Source organism: Halyomorpha halys, unplaced genomic scaffold (assembly GCF_000696795.3).
Source record: "Halyomorpha halys isolate HHAL.00 unplaced genomic scaffold, Hhal_1.1 Scaffold603.1, whole genome shotgun sequence".
NCBI lineage: Eukaryota > Metazoa > Arthropoda > Insecta > Hemiptera > Pentatomidae > Halyomorpha > Halyomorpha halys.
The window spans coordinates 1-25,400 of record NW_027104911.1 but is presented as its reverse complement, the minus strand read 5'-3'; the positions used below and the strand labels follow the sequence as shown (position 1 = coordinate 25,400).

Below are 25,400 nucleotides of genomic sequence, written 5' to 3'. Positions count from 1 at the left end.
ACGTATCCAACGAAATATTTTTAACTCCAATAGGATCTAGGGGTTGCAATTTGCAAGTTTACGAACCGCTGGTTAAGACGTTAGATACAAAGTACTATGTTTCCTTACTTTGTTAGTGATACTTACTCAGAAAATAGTTTTTTCCTTAAACATCGATTCAAGGGGTCTGTTTTTATTTTCTTACATTGTTTTATATACATTTCTAATTGAATTAAATCTAAAGTAAGCTCCGGATGGGTGAGGCATCTAAAGCAGGGGGAGTTCAACATTATATCTAATAATTTATACTCTGGAGAAAGCAGCCATGATTTATTTATTAGAGATTACGACATTTAGAAACTTAATCAAAATTAATTGTTTACTTAATTCGATTAAACTTTGCTTTTAACTAAGTAATTTTTTGAAATGCATTATGTTTTAATAACATACAATATTTATGAAACTATAATTATTTCAAGGGACTAAGTCTTAGAATTATTAACAAATGTAATTAGCATTTCAAGTTGCTACTATTGATGTCGATTATTAGGTTATAAGGTTACTTTTTTACTACAAGAAAAATTATTAAAATATAATGGACTCAAAATGGATTTGACAACTGAGTAACCACAGTTCCAATAAAAACATGTATACCTTAAAAAATATTGCTTTTTCTATCTCAGACACACTGAGAAATTAGAAAATATCATATTATTACATTTTCAGTAGAGAAGGGAAAATAATAGTTATTTTAAACTGTTCTCATGCATAATATTTAGTTAAATCAGAATTTCTAATGCATAGAAACTAAGTGGTAGGTATTAAACTTGAATAAATTAAAAACAAAGATTTCAAGTAGAACAACAGAATGAGAGGTAACATAAAAGAGAGGGGCTCAATCAAAGCAGAAGTAAGGAGTCAGGAATGCCCTCGATGCTTAGGTTTAAGTTATGGTTAATATCCTACATTGTAATATAGACTGAAATAAAAGGTAACAGATAATTAGACCCATTTTCCTCTGTCACGCCTTATAAGGCTCATCATTAGACCCGCCGTTTTGGCTCAACTTTTCCGGGTAGATTATCCTCCATTGTACTGTTTCCTCAGATTATCTTAGCAAACGGTTACAATAATTAATCATACAAAGAGGTTCGAGTTTATTACAAATCCCAAAGTAGGTATACCAGAGCTTGACCAAAGGCTTCTACTTACTTCACTTTACTCGAATATTTAATTAGTTAAAGAGGAGCAATAGTACAATAATACCGAGTGCTTTAGGATCGCCGAAGACCAAAAGATCTCACTCTTGAACGAAGTAGCACGCGGCAGAAGGCCAAGCACCTGCAAAGGCAATAGAGCAAGACCCCGTTTCCTTCGCGTGATAGATGTAGATATGGAACTTGAGGGCCTAAATACAGTTAGCCGTTACTACTCCTATCTCCCACAACTTTAAGGCATTTAAAAAACGTTAGCTCCTCATTACTCTACAATATAAAGTTTGTTTAACTTATTGATTTTTTTATAGAGTTTATAAGGGACTTTTATGTTTGGGGATAGGAAACCATCTTCCAAAGTGGACAAGTGCCATTAGGGGAAACAGAAGAGAAGAAGTGGTTGTTGCAAGAGTAAGAATAGGACATTCCAAATTAACAAACCTCCACTTAATCACAAAAGAGGACCAACCTATATGCCAAACCTGTCAGCCCCCATTATCGATAAAGCATATAATTGAAGAATGCTCATCATTTCGTCAACTTTCGAAAATAATAAAATTCCTCGTACAAGGGATTTAGCCCTTTAAGACTCAGCAGAATCCATAGAAATAAAATTTCTGAAAGAAACGCAACTTCATACTAAAATATAATCCACCAATACCGACCAGTGTAAAAAGGATAATAGGAAATTAACAGGAAAATAGTCTACATTCAAGTATCAAATGTCAAAGACAAGAAGATAAATAAAGTAAAAAGGGTGTAATAAGATGTTGATTGTCCTGAATAAAAATCTAATCTAATCTATCTAAAGATTTTCTATAGAAAGAGAGTATATAAGCAGCCGCAGGCAAGCGCTGAATCACTTTCAGGTTTGGGCAAATTTTACAATTTCTTACGATTTTCTCCTAAATGGCTCAAATGATTTTGATTAAAATCAGTATATCAATGTACAATTAAATGGTCCTTGATATCAGCTATGTCTCATCCCCATTTATATGATTATAATAGTCCTAACAGGGCATAAATCAGATATTTTCAAAATTACTTTCCCTGAGGTAGGTTTTATCTATTTAAAATTCTTAACCATCTGTGATTAATAATACTGAAAAATAAAAATGAAAGAATTTGCCTTATAACTAATGGGAAAAAAAAGATAAATATTGAATTTCCAGTAATTCTAGGTGAAAACAATTCTAGTAACATCAGTAATAGCATGTGAATCGTATGATCGCTGGAAAATCAATGATTTTAGAATTATTTATATCCAGCATATTAAGTCCTATAGGATAATGGAGAGTAACGAAAAAGGCATACAATAAAAGGTTTCGATCTGAAGGAGGGATCTGAAAGGAACCAGATTATTTTTCTTTATTCGAATAAAAATCATCTATCCCAAAGGGTTTTTGAATCTCTGAAAATGTATGTATGCAATATGAACTACCATTTTTTCTTTGTCATGCAAAATATAAATAAGGGAAGAATGTTATTATTAACAGAGATTGGGCATTGCTTTGAAGACGCCCACCAGCCGGCTAGTAGGGTGCCTGCATACCCAACCAATTCACGTAGAAAATATTCTTGAAACGTGCCCCACATTCTCCCTCAGGGAATCGATCCCCTTTTTGGCCAATAGCCTATTCCTTTCAGATTTTTCATTTTAGATAGTCATTTTTCACCATATTTAGAATTAGGAATGTTGAGAAATTTAACTTTCCATTGATATTTTTTAATTAGATAATTTGTTAAATCCCATAGGAAAGGCGCACTCCTTTGGTTGGTAATAACCTTGTAGGTTTTCCTAATTCGATAGCTAAAAATTAACATTAAAATGTTCTAAAAGTCCTTTGGGCATCTTGGTTAAAAAAAAAGAGCTAGCTAATTGCCAAGAGTAAGTTTTTTAGAGATGATAAATATGCTAAAGCTAGCAGGAGGAGAGAGAGTAAAAAAAATACTCATTTTTAGTTGAAACCACAAACTTTTTTATATTATTTGATAAATGATATAGTTTGGCAGAGAAATACAATCTTATGCATTTCTCAATAAATGATCTATGGTTTAATGAACGAATCGGGTGTTGTATAAATTATATCATACAACAAAGCTACTTTACAATGTCTCCTCGTACTATTTGTTCTCGTAGAACTATCTGTTCTCTAGCAAAAGAACAAATGTTTGAAGTTCTTTGTACGAAAATAAGTCAAATATATTTTTAAAATACTGAATTATTGGATAGGTATATAAAACAAAAAGTCTAGAAGAAAGTTTTTTTGGGGAGGAGGGGGTGTGTTATATGTTCTAAAACTATCGATTTTGCTAAAATGTCTTTAATTCCCTCTCAAACCCATTAGTACGCTATGGGTCCCCGGACTTCTACGGTTAGGGTGGTTTTCTTGTAAGTATATCCTTTAATGGACTATCTCTCTCTCTTCCCCCTCCTAACCAAATCCTGCCAACGCCATTGGATGGATAATTGACTAAAGGAGTGTCCATTCCACCACAATTTTAATGCTTATTAAATTTTTAAAAAAATTGATTCACATATTTTATTTGTGCAGATAAAGTAAAGGTGCGTTGGTGGTTTTTCCCCAGCTTTTCTGTATTTACTATATCTAAATTTTTAACTATCAATAAATCAGCCAACTACGAGCGTTGATCCACTAACGATCCAACCTTCCATTCTCGTGTTAGTAGCGGTGCCAGTTGGAATCCTGCTGGGGACTTGGATTTCTTGGTGCACCATCGGAATTACTCACTCTGAGTGGAATAGATTGGTAACATGTTGGATAACCCATCTTTCCTGCCATAAGCTGGGAAACAGAATAACGTTAAAATCCCCCACACAAAAAAAAGACTCAGCAAAATAAAACATTTAATGTAGTTGGCAGGAAACTCCTCGTCAATTCCGACTATTACAACACTTACTAGACAAACTGTCTAATCTTCCAACTAATTACAAAAAGACTTATTTATATGACTATAATAGAACAGATACCAATCCTTCCAGGATAAACTTCCCAACCACCCAAAACCACTTGTTTCTAGCCTGGCTTCTCCTTCATTACCTGATTATTCTCATAGGTGCCTGAAAAGAAGGCGGTCTCGAGAACTCCTCTTCTAGAAATGTTATTGGAGTTCTATCAACGGGTAGATTCTCCACATGTCTGTATCTCGTCATTGAATAACTAACATCAAATTTACTGGTTGTGTATATTTTTAATATAGTTGTAAATATCAATAAATATATTATAATAAAAAATAATAATAATGTTGTTTATTATTGCATTATTCGACGTTTCGGCCGAAACTTGTTAGCTCCCAGGTCAGAGTTAATGGGTGGCAATTATAGGATTAAAAAGAAGTTTAATATAGGACAGTGTCAATATCTAGTAGTAGCATCAGAAAAAACAAAAATAATAATAGTGTTTAAGATTCCTCCTTTCGTTAATATATGCGATAAGAGTTTGAATCATCCAAATGACACACAGTATAGTTTCTACTATTCAATAACTGTAATACATCGGACACACTTTTCCAATTCCTGTCGTTAAATGAGAGTATAACGTCATTACTAACAAGTTAGACAAGGAGCTTTCTGTGTAGGAACTTGACAAAGATCCACTCCCTGTGTCCCTTAAGTTAAGGGAGGCAGAGTTAGATAGTACTAGGGCACCGCTCTGTTGCGTTCAGTTTATCAAGCCCAGATTTCCCTTGGTAAACATTCACATGGTCTGTGTTAAACTTGGGAATTACTTGCTTAGTTTTGTTTAGTAGGCGCAGATGTTTCTAATCCCCCAACTTGTGCCTCTCCTTACTGCTATCTAGGTTAGGCAGTATATGAGAACACGGTTCAACTCTCTATCATAAACTGCATCATTTATTTATATCATTTACACTCAACCAGGCAAAATAATTAAATTAAAAAATAAATAAATAATTACATTGTTATTTGTCACCAATATGTTTCATTAACTATTATTATTCCAGTTATCAATATATTTTATAAAACATCAATGAGTCTTGATCAAAAAAGGGAACAAGTATTGTTTCAAGATCTAAAATTAATTTATATTAGGAACTGTTATGGACTCACGAATAATCGTCAATTTCAGATCAGTAGTTTTGGGAGAACTAAATATATTTTTACACCATTTTTTGTGTGTGTGTGTGTAAAACCATTAATAATCTGAGATGATTTTAATGTCCTACTACATTTGCTTGTATATCAAGCAAATTACTCCTCCTCAGTTTCATTTCTACCATTTTACGTTTGAGCGAACTAAGCGAAATATTGTTTTGCTCCTTGAACGCCACGGCTAACTTATAATGTATCTGGACCAAATGATTTTTGAAACTCGGTTGAATTCGAAATCTATTCCGCAAAGTTATTAAAAGTTTGTGGAATTGCTTCGCCATTGGTGTTCGATCGGAATTATTAAACTGTCGTCAAAAACTTTAAATTAAACTGGACAAGCGCAATCTATTAACCACGGTATATAACATCTGTACTCAGCCACACTATTATCTTGAAATGAGTCTATAAATGAAATTTAAAAAAGAATAAGAGAGGTTAGTGGCACTGAATTACTTTTTTGGCATACTACTCTCTCCCCCCCCCCCTCTTAATTACTATAATTTCCTCTGTAAATGCTGTATTTCCCTCTTTTGATATATACAAGTCTAATAAAAAAATGTGAAGACCAAAACTTTTTCACTGCAACCAACAAACTATATGAAAAAAATAGTTTATATTATAAGACTTCCATTACCAAACATCGGTATACATATCTCCGATCTCCTTCAATTCAAATCCTCTATTCGCTCCCGCAATACCCGTTCCCGGTCTTCAGATTTATACACAAAGGCCCACCGAACCGCTGCTTTCGATAGATCGTTCATTATCCGAGCATCATCCTTATGGAACTCTATCCCTTCCAACATCTGTCCCTCCAATACCCTTCCTACCTTTAAATCCCGCCTGTTCAATCATTTCTTATCCATTCAGACTCCATAAAATTGTAAATCGGTATATAAACTATTATATCTTCTTACATTCTTAATTATTTTTACATCGTTTTTTTTTTCTTTTTATTTATTGTTCAACTGATTAAAGTGAGAAAGTAACCTATAATTATTTTTTATAATGACTGTTTATATTTTTTTGTTTAAGTATCTCTGAGGCTCCTCAGCCCTCATCTATTGATTTCTCTGTATTATTCTAAAGGGACTCGTCCCAGAATAAATAAAGTATTATTATTATTATTATTGTTATTATTATATGAAATGCAACAGTACATCTTTGCTATTTTTAAATATACAGTGATTTACTCATAATTTAACTAACACTAAAATGTTGCTATATAAGTTAATTTATTCTCATGAGAAATAGTGACTAAACTTTATCTAAATCGCAGCTGACAATCGAATTTTCTTCCTCCTTTCTAAAAATGTATCACAGAATCCATACCAATGAAACTATTGAAATATATTTTTTCAGCTCTGATTTCAATCTATGTTGTGAGTTTCTACCACAATTATACGTCTATATTACGATTTTGATATAAGGAATGTTGTAAATGATGATGGGCCAGTAATAAATCACTAACAACAAGCTTGCGTGTCCTAAACTGCCTGATTTAATTCGAAGCTGACGGACACAGTAATGAATTCATAGCAGGTCGTTTGGCCTGAGCAACATAGCATATAACATAGCACATAGCATGGACGAACTTGTTTTAATAGTTAAGCACATAGTTTTTAAATAACCATATTACCTAAAATTACATTAATTTCTTATATAACGCATTGCCGAATATTTTATAGATATATAATAAATCGCAGCTATTATTTCTACCAGGTAAATTGCAATAATAATCACTTTGGGTGCGGTCTTAAATGGTTTATTATCACAGCATAGCCGACCTTGGGTTTGCCAACGACGGGCGAATAAGGATAGATCCGGCACAAACGTTATGCTATAGGTTTTGAATTCTCCAATTATATTAGCTCTTATTAATGATTTTATTTTGCTGAAATGAGGAAGTTTGAAAAATATTCTCAGTTTCTGATGAAGTTTGTAAAAAATCGTATTTTTTAATCGTAACCTTAACGAGTACATCTGATTATTAAAAAAAAAAAATATTTTTATAACAATGATACAGATGAAATCTAGAACATAGATCGAAGGTCCGGTAAAAAATAATACACATCGAAGTTAATATACTGCCATAATGTGTGGTGACGTTTTGACCCAAGTTGTGGAGCCTTCGAAGGGCGAAGTAAAACAAAATACGAAATTAATAGAAAAGAGAAGGATTTATTAATTAGGGTTTCACGGGAAATATAAAAAAAGTAAAATAGTATCCATAAAAATATGATCTCTTTTCTATTATTATATTTTCTTTTGTGAGACAATAAGTATTTTTATCTAGAAACAAATGAAACTTGGTAAGATAGTTCTTTCGACATTCTAAAAAACATGCTAAGTTTAGGAAGGAAATAAATAATTTGATGATAAAACGCTCAGCATCTCTCCGAGGGGAAATTTCTTCTTAGTAACTAACTTAGTAAATTTTAACCATCTTCTGTAATAAAAATATTTTATTTTTACAAAATTTATGTTTCATAGAATAATTTCTCCGCTTTATTACTTAACTTCTTAATTAATTACGGCCCGATCCAATAACATTAATAACGAAAAATAAACAGATATAAAATTTCCTTACTAATTTTACTATTTAACTTTATTATTTTATTTTTTTTAAGATAGGAGAAATTTACAAAAATTTTTTTAAAAAAAATGGAGTTATTCCAAAACTGAGGTTGGAGTGGTGAGCAACAATCGCATAATTTTCATTTTTGGAACTTCTTTAATGAACAATAATAATAATAAATTTATTAATTATATTATAAAACAAATTTATAATAAACTAAAAAATTACAATTAATCAGTATCAACTTCAGTTCCAGTTGATAATGACATTATAAATGAAATGCCACTTAACTCTAAAACTATCCATTAAAAAATAAAAGTTATAAAGAATTTAATCTACTGTAATTAGTATTCCAACTTCTTCTTTTTTTTTTTATGATTCACGGAACAGTAGATATTTTGAAAAAATTTGGGGTTACATTTTCCAACATTTTTTAGGATGCATAAATGTACTAAATTTCATTTCTTCCTCTTTCTTCTAATTAAAATAGTTTCAGTCATTTCAAAAAGTTCTATATCTTGTAGAACAATCAAATTATTTTGGTTATACTACTTTTGCCACCTCTTCAGATTTATTAATTGATAAAGTTTCCTAATCTCTTTTTTCTCCTTATTACTTTCAATACCTTGACTATAAATCTTCCAATACTCAACAACTATTAAAAGTGAATCGATATATTTTCGATATATCCGGTGATTAAAAACAATTAAAACGTTCTTAGTTTTTGAATTATTTGTTTATATTAATAAAAAATATTATTTGAATTAAATTTTAAAAAATAGCTGATGCTATAGCAATAATAATAATTATCAATATTTGTCATAATCTTTATTGCAATATTGGCAGGTTAGTTAGAGCTGCAATCAGATATAGCCAGCCCCTATACCGCCACAAGACAATAGTGGTCGGGTGCCCTGTGGTTTACCCTGCCTGATCACCCTAAACGGATTGCCACCACGAACAGACTGACTTGCGATAACCAGTGAAAGCCACTAGAAAGTCAACATGGTCCTCTCTCCAATACTTTCCATCCCTCTCAGTTCTGCTATTGGGAGGTACAGCGCATAATGGTGAGGAGGAAATGTCCTATGCTGCCATACTTGTGATGGGTGAAAATAATATAGGTTGGTATCAACTTTCAAATGTCCGAACCTTCCTTTTAAAGCCCTTTCCAATTCACAATAATGCCACTACTAAATACTATAAAAATGACCATTGACCAAATTTCATTGTTATTATGGATGTTTTAGGGGTAAAGTCTCCCAACTAAAAATATAAATTAAGGATCTCAAAATAAGATTAACGCTTTGTTTCTGAGATATTCACGTACTAAAATTTCATTTGTTATTGATTATTCAGGGTATGATAATATGATAATTAATTAATAAAAGGAATATAATTATAATAATTAATAAAAGGAATGATAATTAATTAAAATGCGTTCCAACTACTGTATTAACGAAATTTAAACATAAACATTCATATTAAATATTGCACCTTTCTTCAACAGCAGCAGTGGCCGAACTGTACTGGGCATGTGTTATTGTTTCTCAAGCTTCACTTACATTTCTTCTTAAAGAACTAAGGTCATTGAACGGACTTCTATATACATTTTTATTAAGTTCACCCTAACCAAAAAATCCAGTGATGTCAGATCTGGAGAGCGTGACAATAACTTTTATCAAGTGCCGTACGCCTAATTTAGGCTGTAGTGGAAGAAAGATTCTGAGAATGTCATAACGATCAAGGTATTCATATTTAATAGTATTCGATGTGAATTTTAATTTTCGCAATTCATCAGTAAATTAGTTGTGACCCAAACTAATTAAATAATTGTAACTTATCTTGTAATCCATAACAATGAAAATCATAAGTAATAAATATCTTCTAAGCGTTAAAGGACATATCTTAATGTATAATTTCTCTATTGTTTGAAGACCCATAGTTCATATTTTTAATAAGGACACTTAACCCTGAAATGCCTTGTATATTTAAAGTTTTTTATATATTTAAAAATGTGTGACTCACAACAACAATAATGGGGAAGATTAGACGCTGAAATGGGTGGCGCAGCATCCCCGAAACGTCTTACTTAAGAATAAATTAATTAGACTCCATTATGTCCAAAGTGGAAATGTGTATAAATTAAACTGTAAAATAGTGAAGAACAAATGGCGAACAAATTAATTATTTTTAATATTTTATATTTTCTTTTACAATATGCAAATCTGCCTTATTTTGAGGTGATAAAATAGATAAATGATTCCATTTTAACCGTATTTTACAAGCTTGATAAACGAATCAATAAATAACAAAACGAGTAAATAGGTTAATAAAACATAATAATGGATTATTCGATGATACTATTACTTATTATGAGTATTAGTCGGTGTGCGTTACAATCTTATCCAACTTCGAAAAATATTTATTTATAACATCTAATGGTCTATTTACGTTACAGTCTCAAGGAAATTATAACTTCAGAAATAATCAGAGCGAATATTCCCTTCCTCACCTGTCCTCCTGACCCCGTTTGAACATCTTTAATATATATTTATATTGGTTACAAATAAATAAATAAATAAACATAAAACCTTATGTTTAAATAAACAAGATAATTATACCAATACTTACGTACATTTTCATTTAGCCTGGAGAACAGCAAACCATGGTAGCCCTTAATCATGGAGAGCAAAGCAGAACACTTTGAATTTCCATCATTGGTATTGATTTAAAGCCGGTTGAGGTCGCTATAAAATTACCAGTATAACTACATATAATTAGTCTTTTAAGACCTGGAGTCTAAAAACCTGGAATTGATAATATAAACTAATAAAACTTTTTAATTTTTAGTCATTATAAAAGATTCACAAACATTCAGATTTCAAAATATTATTTTAGTACTTATTTAAGATATTTTTTAGTTTTTTTTCTCAGTGTAAATTGATAGAATACTACGAATCTCTAATAATTTCCCACATCCGTGTACATAACTGACAATAAATTTAAAAAAACATTACGGACAGTGATGTCTGACTAATTTTATAAGTTGTATACATATTCTCCATCGTTATGTTAAATAGTGCATTGCAATGGATTTAATTCGACAACAGGGAGAATGGTCCAAGATAAGTGAAAGCGAATATAGCCTAAGTACAGTCCTCCCTATGCCTCATTCCATTGTGGGGTATTTCTGGATCTAGTGATAATTATAAGTATCTAGTGGAAGTCGGTTACACAGGATCTAGTGAAAAGTCGGTTTTACCATTACATTAATTGTGAGGAAAAAAGTAGCTAAACCTGATATCGAACAGTGAAAGAGATAAGATAATGTGATCCTGAGTGAATGAAGTTTTAATAACATGAGCTTGTCTCTTTAACCTGTTTATTGAGATGGTTTATTATGTGCAGGCAAATATTTTAGGATTTTCCGGATAAAAAATAATTTCAAGGAGTAATCTCTTTGAGATTACGAATATCCAGAACAGGCTCAGTTTTGACCAGACAAGAGATTATTCACAAACAAATTTTTTTAACAACAAACGTCCACTTCACATATGCTTCTTATAAAAAGGAATAAATAAAACTAGTAAAGATATAAAATGAACAAGAAAACATTTCCGTTCCAAAATAAGCAATGACATCTATTTAAAAAAAAAACGGGTGTGTTTTATTTTTAAATAAATATATCGCTACGGGTCTCCTTATTGAAGAAAATTTTCGATATTTCATTCTCAGCACTTGGCCTAAACTATTGAATCTGCAATCATTTGTGTACTACACATGATATATCATATAAGTATATTATTCATAAGACAGTACAATAATCATTTATGTATATTAATGCACAAATGTTCATTTGGAAACAAAATTCCATATAGCAAAACGGAAGAAACAGTCTTTGTCGCCAAGATTTGACAGAAAACCCTAATCTGCGTTGGTATTGTATCTCTGCTATATAAATCCGAATTGTGGAGTTACATTTATTTAGAAGCGGACCCAAAAAATAATTTTCGTTCGACCATTTCATCGTAGTCATAATTAAGTGGAAACTCGCTCTTCTTTCCATTAGTTTGAATAAATATGTTAATCGACAGTACCAATATTATTAATCTAATTGTGAAGCAGTCGAGCTGAATGAAGGTAATTGAAACGTGATCAGTAATAAGAGATAACCTGAGATGTATGAATGGGAGGCATTTTTTTTTAATATTTTTTTTTTTAATTTTGTGATGTTACATTCTCTCATATATTTACAACTTGCCTCCACCACCCCTCTTTTCTACTTCTGAAGAGAACTCCGGAAGATTTCGACTGCGTCACTAGTATTAACAACTACTGGAGGATGAGCGAGAGCACATGATCCTCAGACGCTCCGAACGTGAGTTGAGAACTTACAACAGGTCTCTAAGTCATGGCCGTTTCAACCTTACGGTAGAATTGTAGGTAAATACTAAATGGGATCATGCTAGGGAATTAGGACGATGAGTGAGTTTATCATTGAATATAGTGAATTTGGATTTAATAAGCTCTGAGACAAATCGATGTTAAGCTGCTGATGGTTGGTTACACAGTATGGAGCATTGACTATTGTCCGAAGGAATTTAGATTAAAAGAATTGACTACTGGGAGGGAAGTTAGAGCCAAATCTCTTGGTTTCATCGACGGTTGATGGAATAAATAATTCTCGACATAATAATCGCCGTATACTTAAATATTTATTACACAATATTTCCTGCGCCGATGACATGCTTACACAAGCATAGATATCTGATGACGAACTTAACAGAGCAAATACTTGCATTCTTTTTTACATAGAATGAGCGTAAAAAAGCTTGAGTATGGATATTACGATGAGATCAAAGCGATAGAGTATAAAAAGCTCTAGGGGATGCCAAGCTAAGCTTAAGCGCTCAATTCAACCTCCTTCACCTCGGAATCCATTCAGCAAGAAACAAGCCCCTGAGCCCCCTCCAACATCAAACGTCTCAACCTCTTTATTTCATCGTTTTAGTAATCTTTATATTTTGATGTATATTTTTTATGACTAATTAATTCTGTGAAATTTCACAACCACAATAGTTGCTAAAATTGGACTGATGGCGCGTGAAGCCAATGGTTTGAATATTTCCTATTGGCTGTCATCTATCAAATCTTGTCTCATTATGCTGTGAGATATTGGCTATTGTGAATGCAACCGTCTTCGTAGAAACTAATGACATTTAATGAGCATTGTGGTTTATGGGCATTGTAAACTTCGTTTATATAAGGCATCACGATGATCGTGTTTCTGAGCCATCATTCAAGTATTTACCTCGCTGAATCCTGAAAATCGTTTAATGTTGTCAAATAAAAACAAAACTTATATAAGTCCATGGCTTAACAACGTTTGAAATAAGAAAATTCTATTGAATCGATTGTAGTCTTGAGTCGTTCCGTCCAAGTGCTTAGTAAATCTCGTTTGATTGAGTGAACCCTTTTCCATTGCTTAAAAATTCATTGCCTGTCATTTAAAAAATTCTTTATCTCATATAAAATGAATGTAGGTGATAAATTTATTTATATCTAAGATCCTTAGGGTTCAAGCTTGCTATAAATTTTATAGCTATAAATTCCTCTTTTCGGTGCATTTATTTTCCACTCCGTGATGGATTTATATTCATTCATTCTTTATGGCTTAAAATATTTATTAGTTAATTTTTTCTCATATTATAATGAACTGTATTTGGAAAAATTAAATAGGAATGGAACCGGAAGAAAATTTAGTTACTGATCATTTCAACGTTCCTCCATCGGACATTGCTTCAATCAAAAATTTAATATTGAATTAACTAAATTGAAAGTGTCATGGATAACAAAAATAACCAAAGGGTAAATAAAGTCTGTTAGGGATATCACGGGTTCAAAATAAACCTTTAATATCCCACTTCGTAATGGATAAGAAACATTGAGAAATGAAAACAACGGAATATTTAATAGATTATATTTTAAACATGAACTTTAAAATAAAAACCTCTAAATAATAGGAAACAATATAAAAATTATAATTTGTTCGCTAAAATTTAATTAAATAAAACAAAAACTAATAATATTGCAAACAGATTATCAGATGACAAGATATATATTCCTAATCTGTTTACAATATTCTTAGTTTTTGTATATTCTGGACACAATATACAAAAACTAATGAAGTTTTGCCCTGATGAAGCTTTGCAGAGTGGGGCAAAACGTTTGTGCATAATAAATAGTTCTGCATCATTAGAGCTACCTTTGATCGCTATCCGGACCATCTTACATACGATCAATTAACAATCTTATTATAGAATTTAAACTAAACACAAATCATTAACAAAAAATGTATAAAACATAAAAATAATATGAATTTAAAATTATAATTAAAAAGAGAAAAAGAAAAGAAAAGCAACATAGAATCTAGAACAAAATAAATACTTATAACATATAAATAAAATATGGGGTAAGATGGATTAATAGTGTTTAAATTTCTAAATATAATATCACCAGCACATGTAAAAAAAACTAAAATAAAAGACTGTCTGTTTCAATATGATTGACTGAGTGGCTCCCCGTCGCGAGTAAAAGGTTTGTAACATCCTCTTGGAGGATGAGTGCAGTGTAATAGATATCGGCCGGCCGTCTCTGGCATGTATTGGGTGACAGAGTTGGCAGTTGCATGCCTAATCCCGTATGAGCAAGTAAATACGGTTGAGCCTATGCTATACTAAATACAACTAACTATTTATGAGCTATTTATGTGTACTATTTAAATAATAAAAAAATATATGATAGGTTTTACGTGTAGATATAAAAAAAATAAATAAAGAAATATTCTTTCATGAACGAGGTGTGCAAGGAGGTGATTTTTTCAAGATTACGGTCAGATTTTTTCTCAATTAAGAGTACCCACTAACAGAGTCTATGTGGGTCCAAGGAGGGTTCCTGAACCCACAGGTTTGACACACCTCCAAGGTGTAAATATACGTTATAATAATATATAATAAGGTAAAAAATATTATAATACGGTTCAGATACTTGGAATGAAGTGAAAACCTGCAATTTTAATGGAAATATGTGTAGATAAGTATGAACTCATTACCACAAAAATTGACAAAGTTTATCTACATCCTAACATTGCAAAATCTTTATCGGTTTGATTTAATTAATTTTTTATAATGTAGTATATTTCACATGGGAATGGGTAGCTCAATTTTATGGCATTTTACTACTAACTCGGGTTCAAATCCGGCTGTGGCGGATAATTATTTTCTTTTTCATTGGAGCCGTGAGTCAGCCCTGTGGGCTGGAGAGACCTCCGGGGTTCACATATTCTCACAAAGTACCCACTTTAAATATTACGATGCGTCAGTATACATATATACAACCTTTGGTCTTGTAGCAGTACTTCCTACAACGCCCATCACCCCTATCCCTTCATGGGTTGTAGTTGTACAAATTTAATTTAAACGACTTTAACTGACCACTGCATACATTCCTTCAAAAATAAGTTTGGTAGTTTAGAACAGCTGTTCCCAAAGGCTGCGGCACACTAAGGTGTAGCAAGCGTATGCCAGTGGCGCCGCAAAAGAATTGGACACTTTCTCAAAATATAACAAAAAAATATTAAAATTAAAATAGCAAATATTAAGTGCATTTCAGCATTTACATTTACTTTGCACTGTTATTTCTTATTTGCCTTCATACTCAACCGCTCTAAGAACAATTGTGCCGACATTTTTATATTTTTTAGCTTGAAAAGGGTGCCGCGATTTTTTTTTTTTTTACCCTAACTTGTGTAGCACGATTTTTTTTTTGGCCAAAAACCCGTAGCGAAAAAAATTTGGAACTACTGGTTTAGCAGAACAATGCGTATTATAAATTACACTAACCACTAACAACTGCCGGTCTAGTTCTAATTATTATTTTTTATCTGAAATTTATGCTTTAGAATTTATCGGATGAAGTTGCAAGAGTAGTAACTTGATGATTTGGTATAGGTTTTAAGTGAAATTTCAGGAAAAATACATACATAGCTCCGTGTTAAAAAATATTGTAATAGGTTTCAGAAGTTAAAAAAAAAATATAATAAATAAACATTTTTTTTTTAAATTTATTGATATTTACAACTGTATAAAAATACAACAAATAAATTTGATCATAATGACATAATATGATACAGCATGTAGAGAAACTACCCAGTAGTAGAACTCTAAAAACAGTTTACAATATAAGGTCGCGAGGCCATCTTCTTTTCAGGCACCTCGGAGGATTGTTAGGAATGGAAGAGGAAGCAAGGTTAGAAACTAGTGGGTTTGGGTGGTTAGGGAGTTTATTATGGAAGGAATAAAATCGGGTTCGGACTAGATTGGTTACATAAGGAACATTTAGGTCTTTATGGGTGATTTTATTAGTAACAAAATAAGGAGCATTGAGGATTTTACGAAGGATTTTGGATTGTAAAGATTGGATACGAGAGGAATTCGAAGGTTTAGTGGAGCCCCAAAGCTCAACTCCGAATGTCCAGATGGGCCTTATTATTGTCATGTAGATCAGTCTTTTGTAATGAGTTGGAAGTTTAAACCGTTTGTCTAGTAAGTGTTGTAATAGTCGGAATCTGCGTGCAGTTTCCTGTCTTTTCAGTCTTGTGTGAGGATTCCAGGTTAAAATAAACATTAAATTCATTTTTTTAACATTCTAACATAAACATTCATTTGATCTATTCATGGCTTCAATTATAAAACAGTACATTTTCCTAAGATGGTCACTCTTTTCGTTAGGAATTCTCTAGTTCGTTATATAGTAAATATTAACCTAAATTTTTAGCATTATTTTGTTCAATCACCACTTCTTCTTTACCTCTTGCAGTTGAGAAAGTAATATTCAAGGTTTTGTCGCATTGGAGACAAGTAAACTCTGCAGCGATCCAAAAATAGATGCAGCATTGTTTCAATTTTAGCTAGAAGCTACTATTAATAAACTTTAAATTAAAATTATAAAATCGAAGTGGTATTGACATTAACTATTTCGTAGCTACAATAGAGAGGATCCGGTGAGAGAGACAAGAAGCACTATTAACCCGGATTATTGATTTAACACGAGGAACCTTGGAAGAGCTGTCCTCTCATCCATTTTCTTCCTTCGTTGACGAATGTCACCCAAGCGCCAAGCTATAAAACCGTGTCGAAGGACCTTACATGGATTTCTCGTCCCGTAAATATTTTTATAACTTATATGATTTTTGCTTCAATACAGGCAAATGAGAGTTCTTTAAGGATATTTCAATACCAATTGAATCATCTAGTGATCTACAAAATTAAGGCTGAAAATTTACTCCCAATCCATTTGCCTTGGTTCATTTGATGAGATCGTCTCATAAAAAAAAATGGATGATTTAATTGGTACGTATATTAAACTGCTATCTGATCAATTTAGATTAGAAATTTAACAAAATATTAATAAGCATGCAGAAAATTAGGTAATAAAAAAAAAGAAGGAAAAATACGATATCCGTGCGAAATTCATTCCTTCTTGGCATTAGAAAAAATATTTCATTGTACATCGAAGAGAGACATAGATCATACAGCCAACGCTATTTAAATATCTAGAATTCCTGGAACGGAAAAAGTTAAAAATAAAAAAATAGATGAAAAAAATTATTAAAGAGTAGGAAAATAAAAATTAACCAAGTTGGCTTGGACACTACAAAATAATATCAAATGAATGAAAAAGTGTACTAGTGGAGAATAGATACAATAATTCGAGGCTTGACCAAGAGTGAGGCAGGGATCACTGTTTAATATATAAGTATCTATTAAGTGAATATGTTAAAATGAGATTGAGGAATGAAATGAGCCATTGGTAAAACCATGTCGAAGGAAATCATATAAAATCGAATGGAGAAAAGACCATTTAAATAAAAATCAATAATCATTGTAAAATCTTTACTTATGCCTCTAGCTTTAAAATCTATTATTTTTCTGGATTTTCTTTTTAGGAAGTCTGGTAAGTCAATTGCAATGAATTTTTTGAGGTTAAAAACTTCCAAAAATTGAATATATTTTATTCTATATTTTTTTTTTGTTTTCAACCTCAAAATATTTATTGAAATTAAACTATTATTTTTTTTTAATCTCTCTTTACTTGTGAACTCAATCAAATCTTATTAATTTTTATGTATTACGCCAGAAATTCAAAATTTAATATCAATTAAAGATTGTAATTGACATGAAATCGGTTAATTTAAATATTATATTATCGTTAATAATTGAAAATTGGAAATGGAAACTACTTGATGGTAAAGAATCAATACTGGGTCGTGAACTTGAAAATGATGCAAAATGTGAAATTCTCGCTGTAACAGTTTATTCGGTTATTAAGTTGAATTAAAAAAGATATCGACATAATTTACTATATAAAAAAGAGAAAAATAAAATATGGGGAGAGTTTAAAAATTAGGTTTTGAAAAATTAGGAAATAATAATAATCAGCAAAAATTTGACGGATTTAATTATTGAAATAATGATTAACAAAATAGATTGTAATAAGTCATCAATCACAACTCCTGATACCGTATGCCTCATGTTGGCGACAGTTCTGGATCAATATTCTTAGTAGGAGGTTTTCAATCAATATATTCGCTTAATAATGAAGTGATGTCTAGTTAGAATTTTTTTTTGTTTCTTATATCATTGTGAAATAAAAAAATCATCGAATAAGGTGTTACTTACAAATTTTTAATTTATAACTTGATAGTTCTGATTTAATATCTTTAAATAAAGTAAAACATACCAGAACTACGCTTGCAAGATATTTAACTTCTTAATTTTTTTTTTCCAAAAGATGTTATGCTTTGGATATCTATCGTGCCTACCGAAATTTGTCGTATCTTTGTACTAAACTGCAATTTAGCATCAACTAAATTTCAAGAAATCTTTTCTTTTTTTTCATCGTTCTTTAATAATTAGGTGTTAATCGGTTTTCTATGGACGTTGTATAGGGAAAAATACACGTTTTGCAAATTATATTACGTCATTTAGTTTAATAGAGGCTTGTTCAGCAGTCATTATGCCACCCAAGTTGGTATAAACGTTTAAGAGTCCTTCTTTATACCACTTTACTACTGCTAAAGCACAATATAAGATTACTATGTTATCAATTCAAAGGATTCAGGCTTATGTATGAACCTATGTATATCATACCTATGTAATTACTCTATAGTAATATAATCATTCGTACAATTAGTTTTTGGGGAAAAATAATATTGTAAAATTATATAAAATAATATTTTGCTCTCTAATTAAATTCTTATTATGATAAAGTAAAGGAAACATGCGTTTTAACATTTTTATGGTTTAGCGAGATAAACATAATATTCTACCGATATATTGCTAACTCAATACTTGTACTAAAAGTTATATCTTTTTTTAAATTTCATCTTCATTAGTAGATTCGTTAGTAGATTAGGTCTATTAATTTACGACTCATTTTGGTGGAACCTTTTTTTTTTTTTTTTTTTTTTTTTTTTACTGGTCATTTATTTAACTAGTTTTTTAATTTGATTATGGGATTATGTATGAAGTGAAAACTGTGAGCTTATACGAAACTGAAATTTTATTATTATGCCATTTTTTCCTGTTATTAAAGCTATTGTTACACAAATAGGTTTTTGCACAATAAATTCAAAAATTTTGTTATCAATTTGGTTGCACGGTTTTCAAGTTTCGCTTGTACAAATAAATGCGAAATGTTTTTCTTTATCTTAATAATAAGTTCATTAACGAGTAAGAGAAATATGAATGACTATGTAAACCCTTTTATTCTTAGAGAGATGGGTTGGCGATTAATAATGTGTTATAATTTCAGTGGTATGAACAGTAAACTTTTATTAAATTTTATAAGAATTACGGTTTAATGATAATTTTTATAAATTAAATTTATAAAAAAAATGAACTGGCCACAATGAGTATTACAATTATGTTATTTATCAATAATTATTTTATTCACGTTACAGATTAAAAAGAAGTTTTGAATGTAATATATTTTTCAGTTTCTGACTGTTATATGCTAAGTATTTATTTGTTAATCTCTAATTGTTATATTTATTAGTGATGTAGCTGCTTTTGGAATGAAATGGCTGCTATTTCATTTCGTTGTAGCTAATATATCTTCGACATTAAATTAACTTTTAAAATGATTTTCACCCTTTACCAAATTTTCAATAGATTGCAAACAATTAAACTAATAAAAGATCAAGAATAATACAAAATATACTCAAAGATTTTGTCATTTATAAAATCTAGAAATTTTAAAATTCAATAGAAACACTAAAATTTAAATTTAGTAATTAATAATTGCAACCAATAACTAAATAAATATAGGAATATTCACGCCATTATGTATATATATTTATAACTTTGAGATAAGAGGAGATAATAATAAATTTTGAACAATACTAATATTTTAATTAATTTTAATCAATTTAGGGATTATTAATTCCAACACTTAGTATAAATTAATAAATTATTTTCATAGCTTATTCTATTATATTTGCACTAGTGGAACATTACTTTTGAAGTAGATGCATCATGAAAAAATAGTAGAAATATGTGGAACAAACAATGTATAATTATGGACCGTCTTAGAAAAGTATAACTATTAAACCACAATTAGTTATTAATGAAGATATGTGTAACCTAAATTGAATAGTGAATTTAAAGAGAATTAATAAGGAATAATAAATAAGTAATATCTATAATTAATAAACTATATTAAAAATCTGAAACTATACCTACTATATAAACTATATATACTTGGTATATAAATTATACCAATAACTCTTAATCATAAAATATTATGAAATAAAATCAAATTCGCAATAATTTTTGGAAACCTTTGCGAGACGTTTAAGCAATTTAAATAAGGATTTCAGAAAATTATGAATTTAAAATAAATTCACTGTAGCATTTTATTGGTGGTAATTGAAATTGCCACCTTTGTATTCCATGAAGTGTGGTATATTTAAATATATTACAATAAATGAATTAGAAAAGTTTATCATCGATTTGTTGGAGATGATTAAAATAATAATATGAAAAAAAAATTCCTGAACATTAGAGTTTTTCATAGTGGAAATCAACTATTGAACGAATCACCAGACTTGGAAACCTTCTCAAGGAAGCAATTGAATATAAAATACCCACTCATCTCCTTTTTATTGATTTCAAACGACCCATCAATTCTATGGAGAGTACAAGGGGTCTCTAATATTCATCCGCCTCACTGCAATGTCTATTTGTCGGCTTGGTTGAAATTATGCCTATTTATAATAATGTACCATACAAAAGTAAATATTGAATCATTTTGAGCAATAAAACCTTCATCTTTCCCAAGCTTTATCATTATTTTGCTTGGTGATATTAATAATAATACTTTATATATATAATTTTTTCACATTCATGAGACTGTTCTTATTGTTTAAATAAAATAATATGTATACGAGTTAAAGGTGACCAAGTTAATGATCTTATCCTGCAAAAAGAGTTTAAATTATTGGATGTCAGGTGTAAATTTATAATTAAATTGTCCTTGAGTATGGCCGAATTGGCCGAACGTTGGACTTTCAAAGAGAAATAATTAAAAGCTTTGAGACAATTTGGATACATATTATTTTATTAGAAAATTATATATAATCATTGGAAGTGGGTTGCTCATTGGTATGGTAATGTGCTAAAAACTCCAAGGACACGGGTTCGAATCCAGCTGTGACAAAAAATTATTTTTTGTTTCACTGTTGCCCTGAGTTAGCTCTGTGGGTTCGGGAGACCTCTTGGGTCCACCCACCCTTATAAATATTACGATTTGTCAGTATAAATCTCTCCTTAGTCCTATAAGATATTATGATAGATTATAGCTGCCTTAAATTCTAAAGAAATATAATAAAAATAGACAATGATTATCTATTACATAATAGACATGGATTCTCAAAACAATAGATTTTTATCAAGAAAACTATCACCTATATTTTTCCTCTTAGCTCTTACTTATTAGTAATACATAGGAGACTAGATAACTTTAAATGAAATACCTGTAAGGTTGCTATTATTGTTAAGTATCTTGCACCCCTTGAAACAAGAAATGTATTGTATCCTTACAATGGGTTGTGATAATTGTATGGTAAAGATCGTGCATACTCATAAACATATGATTGTAAAACAAGGACATAGACGCAATGGAATGTTTTGTAGAAAAATGTAAGTTCTTGTAAGATTTTCAACCCCTTTGAAGTGTGACAATCGCATTTTCATTTTCTTTGCTTCCACTCTTGAACAGTAATAAATGTCTAAAGTGAACTATTATTTCAGTGTATTCTATAGGACTTATCATTTAAAAAAAAAGTTTTAAAGCCTATTTCATTATTAGGAGTATTCATGATGTTGCGTTAAATGAAAAATGTTTTTCCATGTTAAATGTTATAAGTATAGGATTGTGAGCAGCCCTATTTAAAGTCATGTTAAATGGTAAATACATAAGAGCACAAAGAAGATTTTATGAGTAATTGGTTTTATAACCTTTCCCTACTAAGCTTCATGTTATTGTTTACATATAAGTTTTGATTAACAATACAACATTATAGGTATTACAACATACCTAAATTAAGTGAAAAGTAAAAGTTTGGCTACTGGGTGCCTTGTTGATCTTTTAACATGTGAGGAACAGGATCAACATGAGCTAATTACAACTGTCATTACACTATTATTATTGTCATCTATTGTTTTATTTGTTACAAAAACATTCAAAACAATACTAACACAAACTATGAGTAAGTAACCCAACACAACAAACTCTGTCCAATCAGTTGGTATGCTGCGTGAAGTTATTCTCCATTTAGCAGAGCTAGTAACAGACTCTCAAGCATTTTTAATGTTATATTGTTTTAACATGTTAAAAAAAGGAAATATTACTTCATTTAACGAATTTTTTTTCATTTAACATGTTAAACTAAAGATCATGAATCATGTTCATGAACCATGTTATTAGACTGCTTAGAATCGGAATTGCGAAACATGGTATTGTTTACTTCTACTAGACATCATCTGCTGGATTTTCTACATTGAAAATGTCTATATTATTAAGAAACCAATATAAATGCAATAAAATGATCGCGCATTAAATTATTTTGTTTTAGAAAATTACCTAATGACCATGCCTTTTAGTTATAGTTACAATTTCTTTTTAAAATACATGTTAGTATATTAACATTCAATTTAAATTCGAAATTTCGAAATTTTCAAAGCCTATATTTAAACCTTAGAGCACGATTATCGTACCTGACCCGGAAAACTTTATTTTAGATAAGTTTACAAAGGACCTCTTGTTAAGTAGGATTAACGAAACTCGATACTCCCTAAGCTTCATTTAAGTCCCTTGTGAGCCAAATAGTACGTAAGATTCATAAACGATTTTTAAAAAGATAGCGGAAAAATGCTGTCGAATCGAAAAAAAAAAATCTGAAAAGGAAAGAGGCCAGCGGAGGAATCAATAGTCACAATAGGAGTCCCCAAAAGATTCATGAGTTGACCCGAGGAAAGAAACCTTTTGTTTTATTTACGAGGATTTCGCCTTTTTTCCTTTTATAATTCAATTTAGGCGAGGAGCTATTTCTTTTTTTATATTTCTCAAAAGTTCGGAACTAAAGATTTTTTTTTTAAACTTTATTTTATTATTTACAACTATAACATTAAAGTGTACAAATACTATGAAATTTTTGTATTAACCTTATTTATTTATTTTAGGAGAAGAAGAGGAATGGGGAGACAATGGCTGATTTCGCGGTATGTACTTTAATACGAATTGCATATCAACTCAAAACAATGGTAAATTATTTTTATATTATTTATATAAATTAAATATGTATTGAAGCTTCTCTTAACCGACTATTGTATTTAGGTACCGCCTAATAAGGTAAACCTTTAAAGCTTTTGAATCTCTCTATTACGATACCACTCCAATCCGGATAGCCACCAAATTTATTCCTTTTCATGACTTTTACTCCCGCAATAGCGGACACAAATCATAAAATATGAATGTACAAACTCACGATTCCAAAACTGACGGCACTAAGAGATATTTAGTTATTGTGCAGGCAATAGAGTAGCAAGTGTATCCTAACATCGGCTGTAGAGGAAGTGCATGAAACAAGTGCAGAAAGTCCTTGTATTTCCAAACTTTCAGCAATCTTTTACCCTAACTACGGAGGTTAGTAAATATGCTCTGGATACGATATTGTCACTGGAGGATGAAGGAGGAGATAGCTCTATAGCGAATGCCAGCAAACGCCTCACGTTAGCAGGGGCTCGTTAAAGTGTAATTTAGCAGAAGCTTCTGGGTATAGTGTGGGCAGTGGACCATTTTCACCCTTATTTATTTGACCAACGGTTTCGGGTCCACACGGATCACCAACAGTGGGTTGGAAAATTGAAGTAGTCTACCGCATGGGTCACGGAAGGAGCTTCTCAACCAATATAACTTGGATATAGTTTACAAGTCGTCGAAGGAGTTCATAATAGTGGATTGGCTGTCGCGTGCTGTTGCGGGGAATGTTCTCGAGGACAACCAGGATGAACCTTCCGGGAGCAAGAGGTAGTTTTTAGGCGAATGGGCGCTAACAGAGGACGAACCGCAGGACGCAGAAAAATCGGATACTGTGGAAGAGTCGTCGGTTGAAGGGAATGAGAGTGAAGCGAGACCAACGAAAATGAAGGAAGTTGAAGAGGCAATAAACGATAAGCGCCGACAATACGTTTGAAAACGAGGAACTAGGGCCCCAAGAATGTGGAATACACTAAATACGGGAACAGTGCAATTTTAACAATCAGAGCACAACCTGGCATCCGAAAGGACCAGATTTGCAAAACAAAACCATACCATAGGAGAACTAGGATAGATCGATTGATCATGAGTTGTAGGTATACAGTCAATCATATTTATATTCAATTTAATTTCTTGTTTGAGATTGGTTTGTTTATAAATTATAATAAAACATATTTATACAGTCTCAACAAGTACTCCTACGTTTCTGCCATACCAGATATTCTTGAGGTTATCTTATTTTTAATATCATAGCTAACAATGTCATTAAAAAGTAGCAGGCTATTTAACTGCCTGTGTCAAAATATATCTTAGTCTATTAACGTATTTTTATCCACTATATTACTTATTCTATTTATACAATCTACTACAACCCTATCAATCACTTGAATAAAGGATTGATAGGATTGAGGAATAAAGTGATTGATATGATTGTAGCAGAAAGTATAAATAGAATAGAATTAGGAGTAAAATAGTGAATACAAATAGTTTGATAGACTAAGATATATTTTGACAAAGGCAGTAGAGAGAATATGGGGGAGCTGGTGCACCGATTTGAGGAGCCAATCAGAAGCCAGCATTTTGATGACGTCACACATGGCGGGAGATTTGAATT

At 31.0% G+C, this 25,400-nt stretch overlaps 1 long non-coding RNA gene across 1 annotated transcript in view; it reads left to right on the top strand.

Moving 5' to 3' along the window:
• LOC106684701 (uncharacterized) overlaps positions 1–23,789 on the top strand; it is a 135,128-nt gene extending 111,339 nt beyond the window's left edge. The window contains exon 5 of the long non-coding RNA XR_001343728.2: positions 23,710–23,789. This is a non-coding gene — a long non-coding RNA (uncharacterized lncRNA). The remainder of the gene's footprint in view (positions 1–23,709) is intronic.
• The last annotated feature ends 1,611 nt before the right edge of the window (positions 23,790–25,400 follow it).